The sequence below is a fragment of the Amborella trichopoda genome, chromosome 2, assembly GCF_054954075.1.
Source record: "Amborella trichopoda isolate Santa Cruz 75 chromosome 2, AtrichopodaSantaCruz75HAP2 v2.0, whole genome shotgun sequence".
Classification (NCBI taxonomy): Eukaryota; Viridiplantae; Streptophyta; class Magnoliopsida; order Amborellales; family Amborellaceae; genus Amborella; species Amborella trichopoda.
Window position 1 is genome coordinate 11,067,260 of NC_142337.1, and position 24,111 is coordinate 11,091,370.

Here is a 24,111-nt window from a genome sequence, read left to right on the forward strand (position 1 = left end):
AGCACCTCTAAATTTTATTGTAACATGTAATTTTTGTGTAAAAAATTCTTAGAATTATCTCAAAATCTATTTTCATATCTAATTATAAAATTTTAAATTTTAAAAATGCTTAAAATCAATTAGATCTATAAACATATGAAAATGAACGGTCTAGATAATGGGTAGCAAGATGCGTTTTTATGAGACTCAAAGTCTTTTTTGTGTTTTCTATATTCGTATATCTTAATGCCGAGATGATCAATTAGAGGGTTTTCAACATTAAAACAACCTTTCCCGATGGATTTTTAAAGTGCATCTTAAAATCTACATTTTACTTTGCAACCTTATATAGACTATTTCCTTCTTAAAGTTAAAAGTTTCAAGTAGTTCTCTCTCACAAATTAGATATAGTTTTGCTCTCAAGAAAAATTTAAGCACTTTTTTTCTAAAATTGATATAGTTTCTCTTTAAAATTTTAAGATACTTTTTATCTTTAAAACTTATGATTTGAGATAGTTTCACTGAAAATTTTTAGAGAGAATTTTTTGAGATAGTTTCTCTCTCTAAAATATTTTGGTTATTTTTTTTCTCTAAAATTAGATATAGTTTCACTCTCTAAAATTATAAGGTGTGTTCTCTCTCTAAAACTTAAAATTTAATATATCTCTCTAATTCGTGGGGATGTTTATCTGAATTAATTATATTTATAAAGTAGGTGGCTCCATGGGGAAATTTGGTTGGAAAACAAGGTTTTAGGGTAAGGATACAATTTTCTTTTTTGCTTGAAATGAGAAAAATAATTCTAATAGAAATACTTTTTTAGAGAAAATTACATAAATATGTGTTTTAATTTATGTTATTATGAATATACCAAATACTTTTCGTTATCATGTTCATTTCTTTCACTTCATAACGATTTTTTTTAAAAAAATATGTTTTTACCCTTTTTCTGGTTTTTCAAAAATTGGAATTTTTAGAATTTTGGTTTTTTAAAAACAAAAAACAAGCCAATTTTGATTCTTGAAAAACCAATGTTTAAAGGGTGTCAGCAACTATTTCTCTTTATAGAAAAGATTGGTTTTATCCTAAACCTTCAACACTCATCTGTTTTCTCACTCCGTACCCCGTATAAATACATTTCATATCCCTTTCTCGCTCATTAAATCCAACAAACAACACGCACTGTTCATTCAAGATTCAACGCCATCATCTGCAAAATTCTTCGCCCTCATATTTGGTTGCTGTCTCTTCCTCACAAACCAGTTAAAATATGTCTCTGATTCCAAGCATTTTCGGTCAAAGAAACAATGTGCTCGACCCCTTCTCACTTGACATTTGGGACCCATTCCATGGCTTCTTCCCTTCTTCTCTCAACTCAAACACCACTTCTCCTTCTTCCATTTTCAATCCTAATAATTCTGCGACCTCTGCCTTTTTGAATGCGATTGGAAAGAGAGTGAAAATGCCCATGTTTTTCAGGGCGATCTCCCCGGTCTCAAGAAAGAGGAGCTGTAGGTGGATTAGAAGATGGTAGTGTTGCAGATAAGCATAGAGAGGAAGAAGGTGGAAGAGAAGAACGATAAGTGGCACAGGGTAGAGAGAAGCCAGGGCAAATTCATGAGGTGATTCAGACTCCCTGAAAATGCAAAGGTCGATGAGGTGAAGGCGGCTAGACTCCTTGAAATGCAAAGGTCCATAAGGTGAAGGAGGCGGCCATGGATAATGGGTCCTCTCTATGACTGTTCCTAAGGTTGAAGCCCCTTGTGTTGAATGGCGATAGAAAAATCACATGTTAGATTTTTTTTTTTTGTTGTCATTTATCATTTGTTTGGAGGTTTTTTGGTCACAGCAATTAGATGGCTCGTATAAAAAGTCAAAAAGGGGATTGTTATTGTTTTTTGAACTCCTATTTTTTTAGAAAAGAAGTTAGGGCTTCCTTAGGTTGTGTTGAGAAAGGGAAGGAGGTGATTTTCTTGTCCTATTTTCGGGAGAATTGATATGAGTTTGTATTGTTCATATTTTTGAGTTATCCAAAGTGAAGCAGGGTAAATCGTGTTTTTGGGTGCTCTCAAAAAATGTATTATTGGTGATGTTTTTAAATCAATTTTGTCCTTCAATTTTCTCATTTTGAGGTAACACTGTATGCCCTGTAAATTTCTCTTTTGATAGTGGAATACTTACTAGCTTGGCCGTGGACGTAGCCCTTCGGGGTGAACTTCGTGTTGTGGTTTGTCTGTTTAATTTTCTCTCATGACTATGTTTTCCATCTCTATTTATTTTCTTAAAGCATTACATACGATCCTTGAGCTTATGATTAGATTATCGATTTTACATATTTGGTATTGAGTATGTAATATTCGGTGATTGGTTAAATTGGGGTTTCGGGTATTCGGATCTTCAACAAGTGGTATCAGAGAGTATTAGGTTTTGTGCAATATATTTTGGAAAATGGTGAGTAATCGGTTTGAGGTGGAGATATTTGATGGACAAAATGATTTTGAGATATGAAAAATTCAAGTTCATAATATTTTGATCCAACAAGGATTATACAAAACATTACTCATAATGGAAAAGAAACTGGAGTATATGAGTAATGAGGATTTGAAGGAAATTGACCTTAAGGCTATGGCTACAATTCGATTGTGTTTAGCAAATAAGATTTTATTCAATATAGTAGGAGAGAAAACGACAAATGGCTTGTGGGAGAAATTGGAAAGTGTTTATCAAAACAAATCTCTTACGAATCATATTCTATTAAAAAGAAAATTGTTTAATTTAAGGATGAAAGAGGGGACAAAAGTTTTCGATCATTTGAACACTTTCAATAAAATTATTTGTGAACTTGATATTGTTTGTGAAAAGATGAAAGATGAGAACAAAGCGGTAAGTTTGTTATGTACTTTACCGGAATCTTATGATAATTTAGTGACAACATTAAGTTGCACTAAAGAAGGTTCACGTGACTTAAGTACGGTGACTAGTACATTGCTTGCCCATGAACTCTGAAAAAAGGCATCTTTTGGAGAACAGGAATCAGAAGTGCACTTTTCAAGAGGTTGTTCAAGTGAGAGAGGTAATTCCTCTTGAAATTCTTTTAGATCTTAGTCTAAAGGTCGAGAAAATAAGCTTGTTTGTTGGGAATGTGGTGAAGCGGGACATATGAAGAAAAATTAGACAAAAAGTAAAAGACAAAAGTTTGAAAAAGCAAAGGAAACTAATGAGTCAAAAAATGAGGTGAATCAAGTGGAGGAATCTACATCTAATTTTATTGAAGAAGAGGTTTATGCCGTGGGAAGCAATCCCAAATTCCCTTAAAATTGGATTTTGGATAGTGGTGTACACATCATATGTGTCCACACAAGTCATAGTTTAGTTTATATGAATCATATGATGGTGGTTCCATGTTGATGTGAAACAATTCAAGTACTAGAATGGTTGGGATTAGTACGGTAAAATTAAGGATGAATAATAGAAGTATCCATACGCTTAAGAATGTTCGACATGTACCGGACTTGAAGAAAATTTTTATTTTTTATTTATTTATTGGATTCCCATGGCTATAAATTCACCGGACAAGGGGGGGTTCTCAAAGTATCTAAAGATACTCTTGTTGTGATCAAGGTTGTTAGAGTTGGGAACTTGTATAAGCTATTGGGAAGCTCCATTGTTGATGATGCGGCAAATTCGGCAGTGGAGAGTAATGATTTTTCACTACGCTTATGGTATAGGAGGTTGGGCCACTTGAGTGAAAATGATATGGAGATTTTGATGAAGAGGAAGCTAATTCCCATCATAAAATTTGGGAATCTGAATTTTGTGAGCATTGTATCTATGGGAAAAACATAAACGAATTTTCAAAGCCGGAAGCCATACAAGCAAGGGAATACTTGATTATGTTCACTCAGATTTATGGGGGCCCTCACCCATAATGTCCTAGAGTGGTGCATTATATTTTATTTCTTTTATAGATGACGTTTCAAGGAAGGTATGGGTGTTCACTCTTAAATCAAAGAGTGATGCATTTTTTGCCCTTAAGAATTTTAAGGCCGAAGTTGAGAAGAGTACGGGGTGCTACATAAAAATACTTTACACCAACAATGGGAAGGAGTACAATTCCGATGAATTTACAAAATTTTGTAAAGATAAAGGAATCAATAGACATTTCACTACGGTTTATACTCCCCAACAAAATGGCGTTGCGTAAAGGATAAATCGCACATTGATGGAACGAGTAAGAAGCATGTTGAGCAATACCGGATTGGAGCAAGAGCTATGGGCCGAAGACGTGATGATGGCTTGTTATCTCATCAATCGATCACCTTCGGCAGCTTTGGGGGAGAAAACACTCAAAGAGGTATGGTCCAAAACTCATTGTGATTATTTCGATTTAAAGATTTCTGATTGTGATGCTTAGGTTTTAATTCCTAGTTGCCAAAGACATAAGCTTGAACCAAAATCAAAGAAATGTATTTTTGTTGGATATAACAAATGTGTGAAATGATACCGATTATGAGATCCAAGTGCTCGAAGGATAATTACAAGCTGAGATGTGTATTTTGATAAGTCTTCCGTATTGACAAGAGGTGTACGTAATGAAATTAAAGAAAAGAAAGAATGTCATAATGACACCACACCCAAGAAATTGATTTTCAACCTTATGTCCTATCATCTAGTGATGACCATATGCCGAAAGAAGCACCCACAAGTATCAATGAAGAAGTCATTGATGAAGAAGAGCAAGTTGGTGAACCAAGTGATTCTCATGAAGAAGTTGCACCATCCATGACAAGAAGATCTACAAGGGTAATTCATCCACATAAGCGGTTTAGTGACCGTGTGGATCTTGAAGTACTATATGCTTTGGTTGTTATGAATGAAGAACCAATCACTTACCAAGAAGCTATGGAAGGGGATTATCGATAAGGTAAGTAGGTCATTACTATCAAGGTGGGAGATTGTTGAGTGGTAATAGAAAAATCAAATGTTAGATGCTTTTGGCTTTTATCATTTGTTTGGGGGCTTTTTGGTAACCGCAATTAAGTGGCTTGTATAAAAGCCAAAACAAAGGGGTTTTTGTGACACACCATTCTTCTTTTTTTTTGAACTCCTCTCTATCTCTTTAGAAAAAGGGCTAGGGCTTCCTTAGGTTGTGTTGAGAAAGGGAAGGAGGTGAAGAATGATTTTCTTGTCCTATTTTTGGGAGAAATGATATGAGCTTGTGTTGCTCATGTTCTTGGGTCATACGAAATGAAGCGGGATAAATCGTATTTTGGGTGATCACAAGGAACGTATTCTTGGTGATATTTTTTCATCAATTTTCTCATTCAATTTTTTCCTTTTGAGGTAATAATGTGCCCCTGTAAATTTCTTTTGTGATAGTGGAATACTTGCCGGCTTGCCCGTGGACGTAGCCCTACGGGGTGAACCACATTAAATTCGTGTTGTCGTTTAATTTATTTCTTAAATCGTTGCACACAATCCTGGAGCTTATTATTTGATTATCGATTTTACATATTTGGTATTGAGTATGTGATATTCGGTGATCGGTTAAATTGGGATTTCGGGTATTAGGATCTTCAACACCTTGTTTTTGGCTTTGCAAAAACTGAAATTTCAAAAATTTTGGTTTTTTAAAAACCGAAAAAAGGTCAAAATATCTTTTTTAAAAAATTTCATTATGAAGTGAAAAAAACGGACATGCCAATAATAACAAAGTATTAGGTATTTTGGAAATAACGATAATTAATTTTCCCCACTTTCTATCCAAAAATTTTGTTCCAAATGCTAGAAATGTCCTATCTCTATAGAAAAACATTTATGGAAATATATATTCTGTATCGAAACGATAACTTAATTTTTTTCTCCTTTACCCAGGACTTCTCCGATATTGTTTTCAAATATCAATTGCCTTGGAATCATTATAATGTTTGCGGCATTCAATTTCTGCAATGTGTAAGTTCCGTTTGTGCGGGTTGCTTAAAGCTTAATTACGGTGTCGCCCATTGCAACACGTCTACGGTGGAACCTTAAAAATTAACCAGCCAAATATGTAAGGAAAAAGTTTATATAGAGCGGAAGCTCTAAACAATCAAATCAGAACCCACCTAAAAAATTTCACTAGAAGAGGTTGCTTTGGTGCTCAAATATCTTTCAATTGATCGTCTCTACATCATGATGCATGGACATGAAAAAATAATGGATTTTAAGTTTTGGAGATAGTACATCTCATAAGGCATGTTTGGACGGTTAGTTTTCAAGATTTTCAAATTTTCATAGATTTGCTCGATCCGCACTATTTTTGAAGCTTTAAATTTTGTAATTAATGATGAAAGATATTTTAAAACTATGACAAAGATTTCCAGTATTGAAACCACATTTTTTTATACTATTTGAAAGAGTGCTTTATTTTGATTGTTTAGAGCCTCGGCTCAATACAAACCACATTATGTAATATGGACATCCGTGGATGTATCAATATATAAAAGAAAAAGTTTATGTAAGGCATAACTTTAGGTGGGTTTGATGCTTAGATACTTATTGATGACCTTTTTTATTGAAATCTCGGTGCAAAAGAACATTGATGACACGTAATATGACACCATCCAATTATCCGAATGACGTGCATGAGTATAAAATGCTAAATTTGAGATTGAAATTTTTTGATACTTGTAATCTTGTTAAATTCTGATTAATGTATTTGCATATTTATAATGTAGAATTTAAGAAAAATAAAATTTGCCTTCAAGTTGTGAATTGGAACATTTCCAACTGCAAAAAAGAGATACGCGAGACATGCAATGAATTCGTAGGGGTAGACGATAGTCTTTTAGAACCCGGACGGGTAGAGTGGATCGTCCACTCACATATATCTGTATCAAAACATTGGATTACTGACTTAGGTCGGTCCAAATCTACCATCCAAAAAAATATTTAAGAATTAAAAGAATTAAAATAGGGATTTAAGCATAGGGATTATCATCATCAAAACATTTTTTCAACTAAATGAGGTTGATTATGCGAATTCAAGTAAGCCATTTTGCTCTATAAAGTGATATATACCTTCAATTAGACCATAAATCGTTATATCTTTTTTCGTTACGTTCCAAATATATCATTTTGGCCTACTCTTTACATTTTTTGAACTTTCCACTTGAATTAAGTTACACCTCGTAATAGGTGTTGTATTGGGATCTAAAAAAATATTAAAAAACTATTAGATAGGTATAAAAAAAATAAAAAATAAAAATATAAAAGCAAAGATAGATGAGGGGGACTAAGCCGGTACAAATACCTTCTTGGAACGACTTCAGTCCCAACCGATTCCCACTTCAGACCACTAGGTTTTGAAGCACTAATCTACCACAAAGGGCATCCACTTTAAGACCCACTAACAAACACACCCACAAGCACTCAACCAGTTAAGACTTATCACCATTCACAACTGGAAATAAGTACGATTTTCTTACAATATTGGGGAAGTCCTTTCTCACTGTCTCCAGTGAGCCATGCAATTTTGTTAAAAAGCCACTTAATACCTATTAAAATGTGAAACCACTTTCCTATTTAATTGGAGAATCGCTTCGAGAGTAATGCCGCTTAGGGCCCCAATGAATGAAATGTGCCCTAGAGCTTCTAGGTGTACAAATTCCTCAACTTTCTCAACGCGCAGTCATTTTGTGAGGAGAAAGCTTTATACCTTCTTAGATATGTAAACATTTTCTTATGCGTGGAAAGCAGTATCTCGACCGTTTTTCTGTAATATGCGGCCTTAAGGTATAAAACATCCATCTTAAAGATACATACAAATAGGTGGTCCATCTAAAACAATTGATACTATAATTCCAAATGGTTTTTAATATGATTATTATTTCTATTTTTTAAAATTAAGTCATTTTTCATATTTTTGATCTCCATGTTAGAGGTTACATGTCTTTAAAAATTATGTCGGTACAAATCGTATCCTTTAGAGTACTACTCCAATAGTAGGGCCAAAAGATTTTACACGGAAGTATACTATCCATTTACTCCCATGGGTAAAACCCAATGTAGGAGCAATTTTAGGATCCTGAATTTTGGGGTTGTAACCTCTTCAATCAATGGACTAACCCCAATAATTTTTTTTTTTCTAAGTAGCAACCTCTATGTACTTGAAGAAAATAATGTCAAGATTCCACATATACCATCTAATTTTTGGAGGGTGTGACCGAAGTGTTAAAAAACTCAAAAATTAAATTCTTTCAATTGAAAACATTTATTTTATGATTATCAGATGGATTGCAAAATTTTAGATTGAAAAAAAAAAAAAAAATCTCAAGTCAGTCTTCGTTACTAAGGATAATATGTATAATATACTCCGGAAGAGCATAGCTTGGACCCTATCGGGTCCTGGTCGGCCTCAACCTGACATGACTCCACTTGGTATATATGTTAGTAGCAGATACATGTAAATGTATATTAATTATTGGAAAAGTTTATATAAGTGTGTGACTCTAAACAATCAAATTAGGGTGTACCTCAAAAAGTTCATGTGAAGAGGTTGTTTTAATGCCCAAATATTTTCAAATTGATCTTCTCGACCTCAAAATGGATAGACATGAGAGAAAAATGGATCTCTAGTTTTAGAAATAGTGCATCTTGTGATGCATTTTTGGACCATCAATTTTCAAGATTTTCAAGTTTTCATAGATATGCTCGATTTACACTATTTTTGAAGATTAAAATTTTATAATTAGAGATGAAATTATATTTTAAGCCCATCACAAAGATTTTCAGTATTGAAACCACATTTTTCGCCACTATTTGAAGGTGCACTTTACTTTGATTGTTTAGAGCTTCGGCATCATACAAACCACATCCATCATATATTTTAAATATATGAAACTAATTTTTTATATATTTTATTTGTAGACACAGCCTTGAATATGTCCAATCTAGGTCCAATTGCTTGGACCTGACCTAGGTAAGGTCTGGATCTAACATTGATTGGTTCAGATCAAGTCAGCATTTGAATCTGAGTTGGGTCCTACAAGATCCAACCAAACCCATTTAGAGCCGCAGTTACGCACTATTGGTCCTTAAAATACTCCTAGACTGGGCTTTATCCTGGGAGTGAGTATGGTGCTTGCTCTTGTGGGAGTGCACTCTCTATTCTCTAAAGGAAGGGTGGCAATGGGCAGGGCCATGGCTTTGGCCTGGCCACCTTGTCCCTTTAGGGCCGGCCAGGTCAGAGCCGGAATACAAACAATGAAAAAAAAAAAAAAAAGGGGCTGGGCCGGGCTGAACCAGGCCGGCCTTGGCTGTGGCCCTAACCTGACTCTTGGGCCACATTTTGTGACCCAGGCCCACGTTTTTAGGGCCGGGCCAGGCTGGGCTGGGCGGCCCATTGCTAAACCTAAAAGGATAAGTGAAATGACAAAATAAAGCAACTTAAAAAAGAAATAAGTTGTCCTAGTAGTTTTTAAACAAAGTATTATTTTTAAAATCAGAACAATGTGCCCGTTGTGAAAGAATCATCACGAACCTTATCTTCTAGGGTCCGACGTAGGTCCCCTGTCAGGTTTGAGTTTGGACGCCTCCTTGATCAAAAGGCCCGGCCCAGTCCAGCCCTCTTGACTGCAGTCTATTCTTTTGGAGAGGTTCAAAGAGGAAGTAGATTGAAAAACAACCACAAACAAGCAAAGAGAGGTAAAGAAAGCTGAGAAAGGTTTTTGACCGATGTAAAGTTTTCTTCTTTTACATCAAAAGTTTATACAAGTAGTGATAAAATGACAGATAGGGCTCATACATCCAAGTGACAGAGAGTGTACAAATTTAAAACCATGGCTTTTGATTTTTCCTTACAAAGTGGCGGGCGTTCAACTTCTCTGGGGAGGAAATGACTGCTCCACCTACCCTTGGAGGCTTGGGATTGGCAAAGCGCCATTCTTCAATGAGCAAACCACCGTGCCTCATCAGCAGCTGGCGGTGGTCTATCACCGCCTCCGCTTCCACTTCCGCAACCTTGTTACCACTTTCCATCTCTCTTTCTTCCCTATAAATCACATACCTCCTCTTCCCTTCACTCTTACCATCCCTTTCCGCAGCTTCACTCTTGGGGAACCTAAAATGAGGATTTCCCAACTTCTCCATACTCCTGTCCTTGAACTCTGCTTCTTTTCTTTTCGAGCTTTGCTTATTGTTGCTCTCCAAGATTGCTGATTTATAGAGGTGAAAAGTTTAGGAATCTCCTCTATGTTTTTGTTTAATTTTGGGGTGGGTAATTCCCTCAGTATCCAAACCGCCCAAATCTAGTTGGGTGGTTGTCAGGTATCTCCATCTCCACTGGGGATGGTGCAGAGTTAGAGGCAAGAAAACATAGATGCTAAGTGTTGGTTCTTGTATTTCGCACGCTACTTAGTGAGAGGTTAAGGACTTGGTTTGAGTGAATGAACCTTTTTTGGTCAATTCGGTGGATTCACTGGGGTGCACTCGGGCTGGACCAACCGATTTGAGAAACACAGTGTTTTTCGATGATTGACCTGGCTTCCTCGATAAATAAACTAGATTACTTATCAAAGAGGACGATGAGTGACCCGGGTTCCCCGATAAGTAGACTAGATTACTTATCGAAGAGGACCAAGGCCCAAGAACAATGCATGCTAAGAGTACAAGAGTTTGTTTAAGAGATGAACAATTTAACACTTTACCATGTATTTGAGTTAAATTTCAAAATACCCATAAAAATACAAGATCTTGAGTTGAAATAGTTACAAATAGATAAAATGTTAAATGGTTCATCTCTTACTATTTTTTTGATAAATTTCCTTTAGTTCAATATGACAGATTTATGAAACCCTAGAGAGAGAAAATAAGAGAACACCTATGCGCTTTTCATTCATTACCCAACTCACGATTTATATACATTGGTATATATGTATACAGTGGATATAGTTACCTTTGAGGGTAAAGAATAAAAGAATGCCCTATACAATTCACTAAAGACAATCTCTCTCTTAACAGCCCCCCTCAAGCCGAGCATGCATATTGTGCATTGAGAGCTTGTATGTGGACTTAAGGTGCTTTCATTTTGCGATAGCATTAGTAAACATGTCTGTCAACTGGTGGGACGAAAGAACAAAGGTCATGGAAATAGCACCAGATACAACCTTTTTTTTTATGAAGTAATAATCAACTTCTATGTGTTTAGTGTGAGTATGGAAGATAGGATTTGTGGCCAATCGTATAGCACTTTGATTATCACAAGCTAGAATGGTTGGCTTAATTGTGGAAATACCAATTTTCTTTTTACATACACTGGTGTATCTATATATATATATATTACAAAATGTCTATAGGTGAAAATGAACAGTGATTTCACCTACCTTCATCACCATCCAAGTTTCATCGCATAGTCACAGTTGTTTGGTAGTATTTCAATTTTTTTTTTTTTACTAATCGGAATGATTTGAAATTTTGAGCGTTTGTACATCTTAGTGATGCGCACCTAATAAAAATATGAAAAAATAATTCACAAAATATAAATTGATCAAAATACCTTTAAAAGTTTTGGGGGGCATTTTGATCAATTTATATTTTATGAATTATTTTTTCATATTTTTATTAAGTGCGCCTCACTAAGATGTACGCACTCTCCAATTTCAAGTGAGTGGGAGTATAGAATCCACTCCCTATGTGTGTGTGTGTGTGTATATATATATATATATATATATATATATGTATATATGGTGCAATTAGCATACGGATGCATCCGTACCTGTAGAGGTAAGGTGAACCTTCAAATTTTGTCATGTATACAATTGTGATGTAAAATGTTCTTAGGATTATCTCAAAATCTATTTTTATATCTAATTATAAAATTTTAAATTTAAAAAATAGTTAAAATCAAGTAGATCTATAAACATATGAAAATCTTGAAAATAGACGGTGTAGATAATATGTTGTAAAATACACTATTTTTGAGACTTATAATCTTTTTATTTTTCATGGTCATACATCTCGTTGTCGAGATGATCAATCAAAGGGTTTTTCAACATTAAAACTACCTTTTCGGATAGATTTTTGAGGTGCATCCGTAGTTCTACATTATAAGGTTGCATCTTTATATAAACTTTTTCTATATATACATATATAGACAAAATTACCTTTGAGGGTAAAAAAAAAAAGAATGCCCTATACAATATCACTAAAAACAATCTGTCTCTTAGCACAATATACTAGTCATTGAACAATTTTACCACACATCTGGTCACCTCCATTTTTGGCCTTCATTTTTCTATCTAAAAAGTGCTGCAAAAGTGAATAAAAGGATTGTTATACCAAAGTTCATGAATTAAATTAATGTTGCACTTATTTCTTCCATCCCAACTTGCCTTAATGGAATTGTCAGGTCTTTCAAACAAGGCCTTGGCCTACTACATGTATTGGGTGTCTATTATTGGAGATGAGAATCCAAAGCACCGACACATTTGAAAGGTTCGATTTTCAAAAAGCAAAAGTAAGTTGAAAGGTTTGATTTTCCAAAAAGCAAAAGTATTCATCCTCTTTTTTCTTTCTTTTTTTCATGTGCTGCCTTTAAGAATACTAAAGAACACGACCAAGACCAGTAACAAGAGGAAGACCGGAAGTCGCTCGTTGTCACAGTATGGCACAATTCCAAAATATAACCCTTACATAAAATATTTTAAAAAAAGGGCATAGAAAAAGAAACAGATAACCGTTATGTAAAGGTGCCCGCCTTTGTATCACTAATGGACACCTTCGGCGATTCGTATAAGAAAAGACGTCGATTTTATTCAATAAACTATGGGTGCGTTTTGCATAAGGTTATATTTTTAATTGTAGAAATATTAATCTTTACTTTTGGATGTGTAATTGGATCGTTGTATTTATTCGATTGACCAAGCACACAATTAGAAAAAAAAAAACAAAATGTTGAACTTTGTTAGAAACACTAGCTATCAAATACCACATCGGATGGTTACAAGCGCTTGTGATCTCCTTATATAAGAGGTAAATCATAAATAAATAGTTTTATTGTATACAATCCCTATTTAAAGTATTAGACAAATAGTATGGCCAAAACATCTTATGCTCTCATGGAAGTGTACAATCCAATTACTCTCTTGAGTAAAACCCAATGTAGGAGTTATTTTGGAATCCTAATTTTTTGGGATGTAATCTCTTCAATCAATACACTAACCCTAATAAAACAAATTTTTTAAATTGCACTATCTATGCATTTGAAAAAAATAATAATCAAGATTCGACATTTACCATCTAAATTTTAGAGGGTATGATCTAGGTGTTAGAAAACTCAAAATTCAAATTCTTTCAGTTAGGTGTTTCTAAAATTTCAAATTGTTGGGAAAAAAAAAAGCACATGATCCCTTCTCTTTTATACCATCATATTTTTTTTTTTTGGTAATTCAGTGGAGGAAGACACGCCCTTACCCTTTCTTTCTTTTAAATGGTTTAGGAGTTAGTTTTTTGAAGGTATTAGTGAGGTGATGTCGGTAGGAATGAAAACTACAATGTAGTTACTAAAGTATGGGGGAGCTACCATCACGACCCTAGCCCCTCATGGCCATCATTTCATTATTAGGAGTGTGATGATCCTTATAACTCTAAGCAAAGCAGCAACCTAAGGTTATTTACTTGAGGGTTATCTAAAGATACTGAAGTACCACTCGCATAGAGATAAGAGGTATGCGCTTCTCGTGTCGGGAGTGATTAAATGCCGAATCCCGTTACTTTGAAAGCAAGGAAAGAGAAGGAACCAGAGGAAGCTAAGCTCTAAGATCAGAGAAGTCAGGGGGACAGAGAAGTCATTGAATGGAGCCCGGTAAAAAGTACAATCGCAGTTGCAAAATTGGAGGCCACTGAACTGAATAACCATCATTGAATAATCAGCTGACTCAGGTGTTTACCTTGAGCCAGGTTACTCTACAGAGGTAGCAGGAGCACCGTATGCCGGGGCATAGGTAGGCTATATGGGCAGCATCCTGGCCACCACCTGTCTTAGCTTTCCTATACCATATCTATGAGAACTGGGTCAAGTTGACATAATGGACTGACAATGTATGGTTATGGGTCTACCTAACTTTGATCAGAACTAGGTTGGGTTTAGATTTAGATGTAACTTGGATTATCCTCGAGTTCAGCATCGGCCGATTCCCAATCTAAATTCCTATGTTTTAAACACTCATAGATCACAAGAGCATCCACTTTGAATCCCAATTGTAAATACAAGGACATGCACTCAACCAAATAGACTTATAGCTGGAAATTTGCATTCGATTTTGTTTTTTTTTGACAAAATTATTTATTTTTATTAAATTCAATGTTCTTACGGTGGAGTGTCCTGCTATATGCGACTGATGCGGTATACTTAGCGGAAATCGTACTGCGATGGCTAAAGATGGCAATAGATGTGAAGCAAAGGCTCCCTTGTTGGGGGCCCCAAGAAAAGACTGGTCATGGGTGAAACAAATGTTTTAAAAAATTCTTTCTCGCTAGATTATCTCTTTCTCATGTTTGTTTCATGAAAGAAGCATAACACCTAGTGGCTGGGAAAGTGCTTTCTCAGTTTTTCCCAACGCGTCATGTAATTTTGTGAAAATTCGCTTCAAACCTAGTAAAATATGAATCCACTTTCACAGGTGATGTGAGAATATCTCCTTGAGCGAAGTCTCTCAAGGCCCCCAAAACAGGCTTCAATGAATGAGATGTACCCTAAAGATGCCGAGAAAACATATTCCTCACCTTTCTCAACCCCCAGTTTGCGAGGAATAAGCTATGTAAATGTTTAGATAAGAAAGCACTTTCTCATGTGATAGAAAGCGCGGAGCAAACTGTCCGAGAGACCTCCAACAAAAGAAATGTGCATCACAAAAATTGAATAGTCCCTGTTTGAATTTTTGGGATGAATATTACGAGCACACAGTACGGCAGAAAGATTTTATACTCCCACGAGAGTATACTATTTATTTACTCCCTCAGGTAAAACCTAATATGGAAGTAATTCTAGGACCCCTGGATATTTAACTTTTTAAATCTATGGTTAACCCAATAAAAAAAATATTCTAATTTGTACTCTTTATGCACTTTGAAAAAAAATCTAAACATAGATCATCCAATTTTTTGAGGGTGAGATCTAAGTGTTAGAAAGCTAAAAAATCAAATACTTCTTTTTTAAAATAATTATTAGGTGATTTGTAAAAATTTCACATTGACAGCAAAAAAAAAAAAAAAAAAAATTCCTTCTGACCGAGGGAGTATATGTATAGGGGAAATGTTTCTATACTTCCCCTACAACATAGAAGATCTACGCTTCCTATGCCATCCAGCTGTCCAATTTTAATCAAGAGAGCCACTCACTGTTTGATCTTGGATATGACGTCTCAAAGTATTTTATTTTTAAATTTTTTTATACAAATTGTAAGAACATGAAATTTGGTACATGCTATCTTCTCATTGGGGCGCACCTATAAAAAATATTAAAAATAATTTTTCGATAAAATATAATAACCAAAATACCTCTTGAAACTTTCAAAAGTATTTTGGTTATTATTTTATTGAAAATATTTTTTTTATATTTTTCGCTGGTGCGAGTTTAATAGAGGATTGTAAGTACAAATTTTGGTGTCAAAATAATTTATAGAAAAAAATTTAAAATAATATAGTGTAGAAATGTAACATTGTGATTGCAACAAGTTTAACCCTCCATTCAGAATGATAAGGGGAAGTCTATAAGTTTTAGGTTGTAGGAAAAGCATAAAAAGCTTCCCATGTATAATATGCTCCGACATGAGCATAATATCGTGTTCAATATTCGTTAACGTAATTCTGCATGACGTATTTCGTATGACGTGTGCTCCTTGCATCAGTTACTTGGTGGCATGGTAATAAAGGAGGAAACGCCCAAAGTGGATGTTCCATTTCTCTTTCATGACCGACATTTGAATGGCTGGAAGTCGGCACCTTGTGACATTACCATATCTATGGGAACTAATTCGTGGACCCTACAAGTCGACTAGGTTTAGGTTTGGGTCCGGGTCTACCTGATTTTGACCCTGGGTCTTGGTCAAGGTCTAGCTTGGACCTTATCGTGGTATTGATGAAGACGTATTTCGTATGATGTGGTATTCGTGGTATTGATGACTGGAAATCTATGGTGGGTAAGGCAGGGGGAGCAAGTGAGCTATTGAATTGGCAAAGGAAATGAACTTTTCAAAAAGCATAAGTCACTTCTTAAGAAGCCAATTTTTTATATTTTTATAATTGAAATTTTAAAGGGAAAACACCGGTTCCATAGAAAGGCATTTCACAATCAATGGTGTAAAAATCTATAGACAGTCAAGAGAGAGATATAGAGAGAGAAAAAGATTTAGTATAAAACAAAAGGGAGAACCAGATATTGATTTTCAGGTAGCCAAAGAGAGATTTTTAAATACTCACTGATCACAAAGAGAAGGGTATCTCATTAATCTAATGATGTAAAATTTTTAAGCACTCTAGAGAGAGCGAGACTTTCAGGGAGAGAGCGAGACTTTCAGGCATAGAAATTGATGTTCACATACACACAGAGAGAACCCGGAGAGAGAGAGAGATAAGTATTGGTTTCCGGCCATGCTTGGAGAAAGCAAAAAATGCAGTAGTTTCATACGATGTATATATATATATATATATATATATATATATATATATATATATATATATAGAGAGAGAGGGAGAGAGAGAGTTAGAAATGAAGAGGTTTTTTTATTTGTGCGCATTACTATTTGATAGGATCACTAGGTAACATTGGAATTAACTTGACAGCTCATTGAGATCCAACGGTTGCAAATTGAGGTCTCATGCTATCGGCGTGTGTGAGGGTCCTGTAGGACAATTTCTCAATATATAAAACTAAGTATTTATATTTTTTTTATTTATAGACTTCGACTTAATTGTGTATAATCTGAGCCTAATTGACTTTGTCCCACCTTGAGTAGGGTCCAGGTCTAACCTAGATCTGGATGGGCCGGGTCCATATCTAGATCCTATAGTACCCGACCCAACACATACAAAACCCCAATTACACACTATGGGTTATTAAAATACTCCGAGACTGGGATTTATCCTGGGAATTGAATGGGCCGTTTGCTCCGGTGGGAGCATGCACCATTCTCTAAAGGGATGATTGAAAAATGACTAAATAAAGTTAAAAAAGATATTAAGTCATTCTAACAATTTTCAAACAAAGGGTATCTTTGAAATCAGAGTACCATGCGAGTTGATCTTATATAATCGGCCAAAAATATTTCCATATGACTTCAAACCCCTTTTCCTTGGAACTTATTTTGCAGCCATCATGCGTCTTTTTCTATTGTGGTAAATTACTTTTTGTTTTCTATTAATCTTAATTGAACTTTTCTAATTATTTTCTCAAATTAATTTAACTAATTTTTACTAATTTTTTTAATTGGGTAAAGTATAAGAAAATAATTACAAAGTATATTTGTCAAATATATTGTATTTTTGGTAGACAAAAATATAACTACACCTTTGATAGTTTCAATTAGCCCATCACATTAGACATCAACATGAGTCTTGAAATTGATTAAAATACGACTAGATATGTAATACAATGCACAAGTTAGAGCAGATGCGCCAAGGACAATTTTTGCAGCCATCAGCAATTTCTAGCGTATTAACAATTATAATGACTTTATTTAACAGTGGCAAAGACAAATTATCCAATGGGCTATTCTTTGTTCTTTTTGGCTTGAACTTCTTTTTTTTTTTTTTTTGGGTAATCCAGTGGGAAAGACAGGTCCAAAGCCAACCCATTTTTTCATATAGATTAGGGAGTTTATATTTTTGAAGGTGTCGGTGGATAGTGTCAGCAGGATTAAAAATAACAACGTGGTAATTGAGTATAGGGATGTTACCACTATGACCCAACATTTTTGGCCAGAACTTGAACAAAAGTCATAGTACGTGTGATGTCATCGTATGTAAAACGGAAGAGCTCTAACTTGAGATTATGCATCCCCTTGCACTTCGTACACTCATATCGGAGCAAGATAATTAAGCCGCAGATGTATAGGTTAGGCTCGTGGCTTACTAATGTTTCATTGGCACTGAAAAAAGAGGTGCAAAATGGCAGACAAAAATTCGTATAACCCATCGCAAATAGTTAGGAAAAAGTTTTGATAATGAAGTCGTAAATAGATATAAGACATTTTTACTATGGAAAATCAAAGACTATTACACTAGAGCACTATTATCACCTAGTGATATCCCACAACTAAAGATCCCTAAAAGCATAGCATCATTTAACTGACGCAAACCATACAAGTTGGCACACTATGAGCTTTCACATCCTATGCATCACTATTCTACGTTTTACAAAAAGAGTGACCTACATGACTAGTGCTTGATGGCTTGCTTACACATTTAAAACCAAGCTCCTCTAGGTTGGAAGAAGCCACGCCTCTCTAGGTGGCCATTGTTCTTCTTGGGTTGCTCCGGCTGCTTCATCGCCGCAGCGGCTCCACCTCTAGGCCTAGCAGGGAACTTCTCCTCCACAAGGAATCCACCATATTTGTTTATCAACTCTTTGTGGTTTATAACAGGTGCCTCAGCCTTGGCCTCCACAACCCTCTCTCCCCTATTGTTGTTGTGCAAGGAAGATTTTGCTCCATCCTTTGTTTCAAGATCTCTCTCTCCCCTGTACATGGTATGGCTGGCCTTGAAACCTCTCTCATGAAACCCTACTTTCTCACTCTTAAAACTCATCTTATCATACCCAGTTTTGAGGAACCTGTAGCGAAGGTTATCCCACTTCTCCATTGATGCTCTCACTTTAGCGTTTGCTACTTCTTCTATGTGTTGCTTGCTTTTTCACTTTCTCCGGTTGCTTATGTATATATAATGAGGGGAAAAGAATACATGGATCCCCTCTCTAATTGCAACCGCCCAATTATAAATTGAAGGGCGGCAGGCATCGACTTTTATTCTTCATCATCTGATGTAACATGTAATAAATGACCTTGGGTGCTAAGAAAGAATAGATGCCATTGGGGTCTTGTGGCAATTTGTGCATACAGTATTGCCATGTACCCCATTATATAAAGATAAGAAGATGGGGTTTTGGAGATTTAGAGAAGTTTTAAAATGGAAATTGCCAACTGGATTGGTCTAAGCACATTTGGTCCAACTTAAAATAGTTGCGTTCTCACTCATAAAGTTAAAAGAGTTGGATTCTTACTCATAAAGTAAAAAACATTCTAAGGTTTAGATTCTCAATGAAACTAATCAAGGTGAAATGAACGACTATCAATTTTATGAGCTTGTATACTTTGCTCCCACGGGAGCGTATTGTGCAGCTACTACCTCGCCTGAAAACCCTATTTAGGGAAAAAAGTATGTCTAAAATTTTGGAAAATATATAAGGATTACTAGATGATTATTTTCAAAAGAAAAAAAAAATGAAATTTCAGTTTTATCTCTCTACGAAAATTGGACGATCTATATTCAATCTTGAGGTATTAGCTTTTTTTAGTATGTATAGAATTTATTTCAAAAAACTGTTTTACTTGGGATTAGTATATATATTATAGAGATTTCATCCCCAAAATTTGAGATCTAAAAAAAATACTCAACATGTGTATTGTCCGATAGAGTAAATGAATAGTGCACTCCCACGGGAGTAGAAAATCTTTTGGGGAGATTTTTTACCCATTCGTGGATTAAATCTGTTGGGAGATTTGTTACCGATTCATAAAACCTTAGAATATATGCGACGTGGAGGCATGGGTGCCACCTCAGACCCATACCTCTCATTCAATGGGTTGGATTAGGTAAAGAAGAAGATGCATACCATCCAAATTGTAGTATCCACTAGTTCCTCGGCGAAAATACCTCTTTAGGTGCCCTTTTTGAATCCAAGATGTTTGGAAGGAAAAAGTTTATATCAGGTTGCAACTTAAAAATGTAGAAGTAAAGATGTGCTTAAAAATCTATTAAAAAAGGTTGTTTCAATATTGGAAAACCTCTTAATTGATTATCTCAACATCAAGATGTATGAACATGGAAAAAAAAAAAAAAGATTTGAGTCTCAAAGGTAGTGCATATTGCAACACATCATCTTGACCCTCCTTTTTTAAGATTTTCATATGTTTATAGATCTACTTGATTTTAACCATTTTTGGAGTTTAAAATTTTATAATTAGATATAAAAATAGATTTTAAGATAATCGTAAAAACGTTTTACACCAAAATTACATGTTATGATAAAATTTGGAGGTGCAACTTAATTGGATTGTTTAAGATTGCAACCTTATAGAAACCATAACCTTTGTGGAATCAATCAACATGAATTTAAAAACTGTGCATACTCATCAACATCTCACCGCGGATCCCCTCTATTCCCGTGACTTTCAATCGATACACAGAGCCTAACTCTCTATATCTCAAGGTTTTACGATAGGAGATGAGAAGATAATAACAATAGTAATTTATACTTTTAATCGATACATATAGAACTTAACTCTTTGAGTCTCAAGGTTTTACGATAGGAGGGGAGAAACTAATGATAATAGTAATATAAGGGGAGGTATTTTGTTTTGAAAAAGGTTTCTATGCTTCCCCTACAGCATAGAAGTTCTATCCTCCCCCTACCATCCAGCTGTCCAATTTTGATTAAGAGAGCTACTCACCGTTTCATCTTAGATTCGACGTCTCAAAGTATTTTATTTTTAATATTTTATATACAAATTCTATAAATATAAATTTGGTATGTGCCATTTTCTCATTGAGGAGCGCCTATAAAAAATATTAACAATAATATTTTGATAAAATATAATGACCAAAATACCCCTTGAATGTTTCAGGGTTATTTTGGTTATTTTATTTTATTGAAAATATTGTTTTTTATATCTTTTTCTCTAGTGCGAGTTTAATAGAGGAATGGACGTCCAAAATTTGGTATCAAAATAATTTATATAAAAAAATTAAAAATAAAATAGTATAGAGACGTGACATTGTGATTGGGACAATCTTCGCTCTCCATTCAGGATGGACGGTTGGATAAGGGGGAGGATAGAACTTCTATGTTGTTGGGGAAGCATAGAAAGTTTGCTCTTTTGTTTTTTTTTTCTTACTACAATCACCCAATTTTTTTTTTATCTTTATGATCGACCAAGTATTGGTGTGTAGGCAGTTTGCCCCTTTTTTTTTTTTTAACGAAGCCTTCCAAAATTTTTTCTCTCATCGTCCAAAAATTGGGTGTACAAGATATAGGTATTGTGCCTAATTTAACTCATACATATCCTGTGTTCCCTATACAGTAAACAAAGTGGATCACTTGTTTTCTATTTTGTACTTTTTTAAGAGCTAAAATCTATTAGGAAAACTTTCTACTATATTAATCATTATCTTTCTCTATTTTGATATGGAGGGGCTGCTCCTCCCTCTCAATCTCTAATTTTTTTCACAAAAAATCAGAATATTATTATTATTATTTTTTGGTGGACAATTTGGCTGGCATTAAGAGCAATTGATTAGTTTGATTTTATTCAACCATCTATTTACTTGTCTATTTTCTACTTGATTTGAGAGAAGCCCAATTTGAGTTGCATTAATATTTTCACATTGGAATATATTTGCTTATAATACTTGGTAGTACTCTCACTAAGATTGCTCGTTTATACTGATGATATTGCTCACACATACTTGTTGTTGTTCATGCACCCCAAATAAATAAGATAAGGGGGAATTTTATATTATCTTTGATAATTGTAGTACGTACTTTTAGAGAGGAAGATTGCATATTGCATATATTTTTTAAGGCATCACTTTATAACTGATATTATTTTATAAAATAATTGTAGTTTTCTTTGTACAAGTATTGACCACATATTAAAATTTTTAGTGCCTTGTTTAGCTTCTTTAGAACTTAGAAAGTATTAGGTTGCTCACACAAAACTTAGTAAATGACCAGTAGAATTGTAATGGCTGAACTTTCTAAAGTTGAAAAATTGAATAGTAACAATTTTGGGATGTGGAAGAAGAAGATGAAATATCTCATCATCCAAGATAGAATCATATATGTATTAAAAGATGATCCACCAGTAGTTGGCGATAAACCAACAAAAGAAGAAAGAAAAAAGTTAGAAGAATTTAAAATATATAAAAATAAAGTAGAAAATCAATTGGGTAGGAGCATCAAAATGCTTAGAGCTGATAGGGGAGGTGAATACACATTCGAAGCTTTCAATACTTATAGCCAAGAATAGAAAATTAAAAGACACACCGCTGTACCTTATACGTCACATCAAAATAGAATGGTTGAAAGACATAATAGAACTCTCTTAGAAATGACTAGATCCATGATGACTCATGCTAGTCTACCCAAGACCTTTTGGGGAGAAGTGGGGGTTCCAACTAAATCAATAGATTCTACCCCTTATGAACTATAGACAGGTAGAAAACATGATCTAACCAACGTAAAGAAGTGGGGGTTAACTGCCCATATCCTAATTCCATATCAGCATAGAAATAAGTTAGAAAACAAAACTCTAGTTTGTAATTTTATAAGATATCCCGAAGGTTCAAAGGGATATTGATTTTAAGATAAGGGACTCATTGAAAACAGAGACGTTGAGTTCTTAAAATATTTTATTGAAGAAAATATATATGTAGTAGATAATGATAATCCCTACAGTGGATATGGATAACCCTGATCAACATGATGATGTTGAAGTACCCACACATCTAATGTTAAGTAGTCAAAAGCAGTCTAGAGCTCCTCCATCATACCTTGATGATTTTTATGTCTATATGAGTAAAGAGACAAACAACTTTATAGACCTAGATGAAATCCATGACTCTTTTGACTTCACTGATGCTATGAAATCACAAGAATATCAAGAATGTCTTAATGTCATGAGAGAAGAATTAGATTCTATTGAGAAAAATAAGGTTTGAGATCTATGTAATTTACTACAGAGAGAAAATCTATAGGTTCTAAATGAGTACTTAACAAGAAGTTAAAATCTGATGGATCAATTGATAAATTTAAATCTAGGTTAGTAATAAAGGGTTTTACCCAAAGAAAGGGAGTCGACTACGTCGACATTTATTCCCCAGTTGAAACATTTATATCCATTAGAATAATTTTGACAATCGTTGCATATTATGACATATAACTTTACCAAATGGATATAAAGACTACATTATTGAATGGTGAGCTAAATTAAACCATCTACATGAAGCAACCTGAGGGCTTCATAATTAAAAGTCAAGAAAATAAAGTATACAAATTACATAAGTATTTATAGGTTTAAAAAAATCTTCAAGACAATGATACTTAACATTTCATGATGTCATCCTACAGATGGGATATGAAGTAAATAGATTGAATCATTGTCTATGTCTTGAAGAGTGGGAGTAAATTCATAATACGCTCATTGTATGTAGATGTTATTCTAACAGCTGGAAATGACTGATAAGACTAAGTCATGGATTTTTTCTCGGTTTGAGATGAAAGATACAGGAGAAGAATCTTATGTCTTAGGCATAAAAATAACTAGAGATAGAAAATAAAACATATTGTACTTGAGCCAAGACAGATAACTTGACTCTGTTCTCAAAAGATTTCAAATGGAAAAATGTAAATCATTATTTACTCCTGTTGAAAAGGAAGAAAAGTTGTCTATGAAGGATTGTGCAATGGAAGGACAATAAAACTTAACATTCCCATGCACAAGGTATTGGTAGCTTGGTATATGCAGTAAGATGTACAAGACCAGATTTGAGCTATGCCATTGGACTTGTTAATAGATATCAAAGAAATGCAGGCATAGCTCATTGGAAAACAGTAAAAAAAATTCTAAGGTACAATAAGGGAACAAAGCATCTAAAATTGTGTTTTCAAATAGATAAACTTGAAGTTATAGGATATTCAGATGCAGATTTTGCTGGGGATAAGGACGATAGTTAGTCCACCTCATGACATGTTTTCCTCGTTGGTGGGACAACTATTTTTTGGTCTAGCAAGAAACAAGGGTGTGTAGTTAAGTACACATAGGAAGCAGAAAACATTACATGTTGCACTGCATGTACTTTCGTCGTCTGGATAAAGCGTTT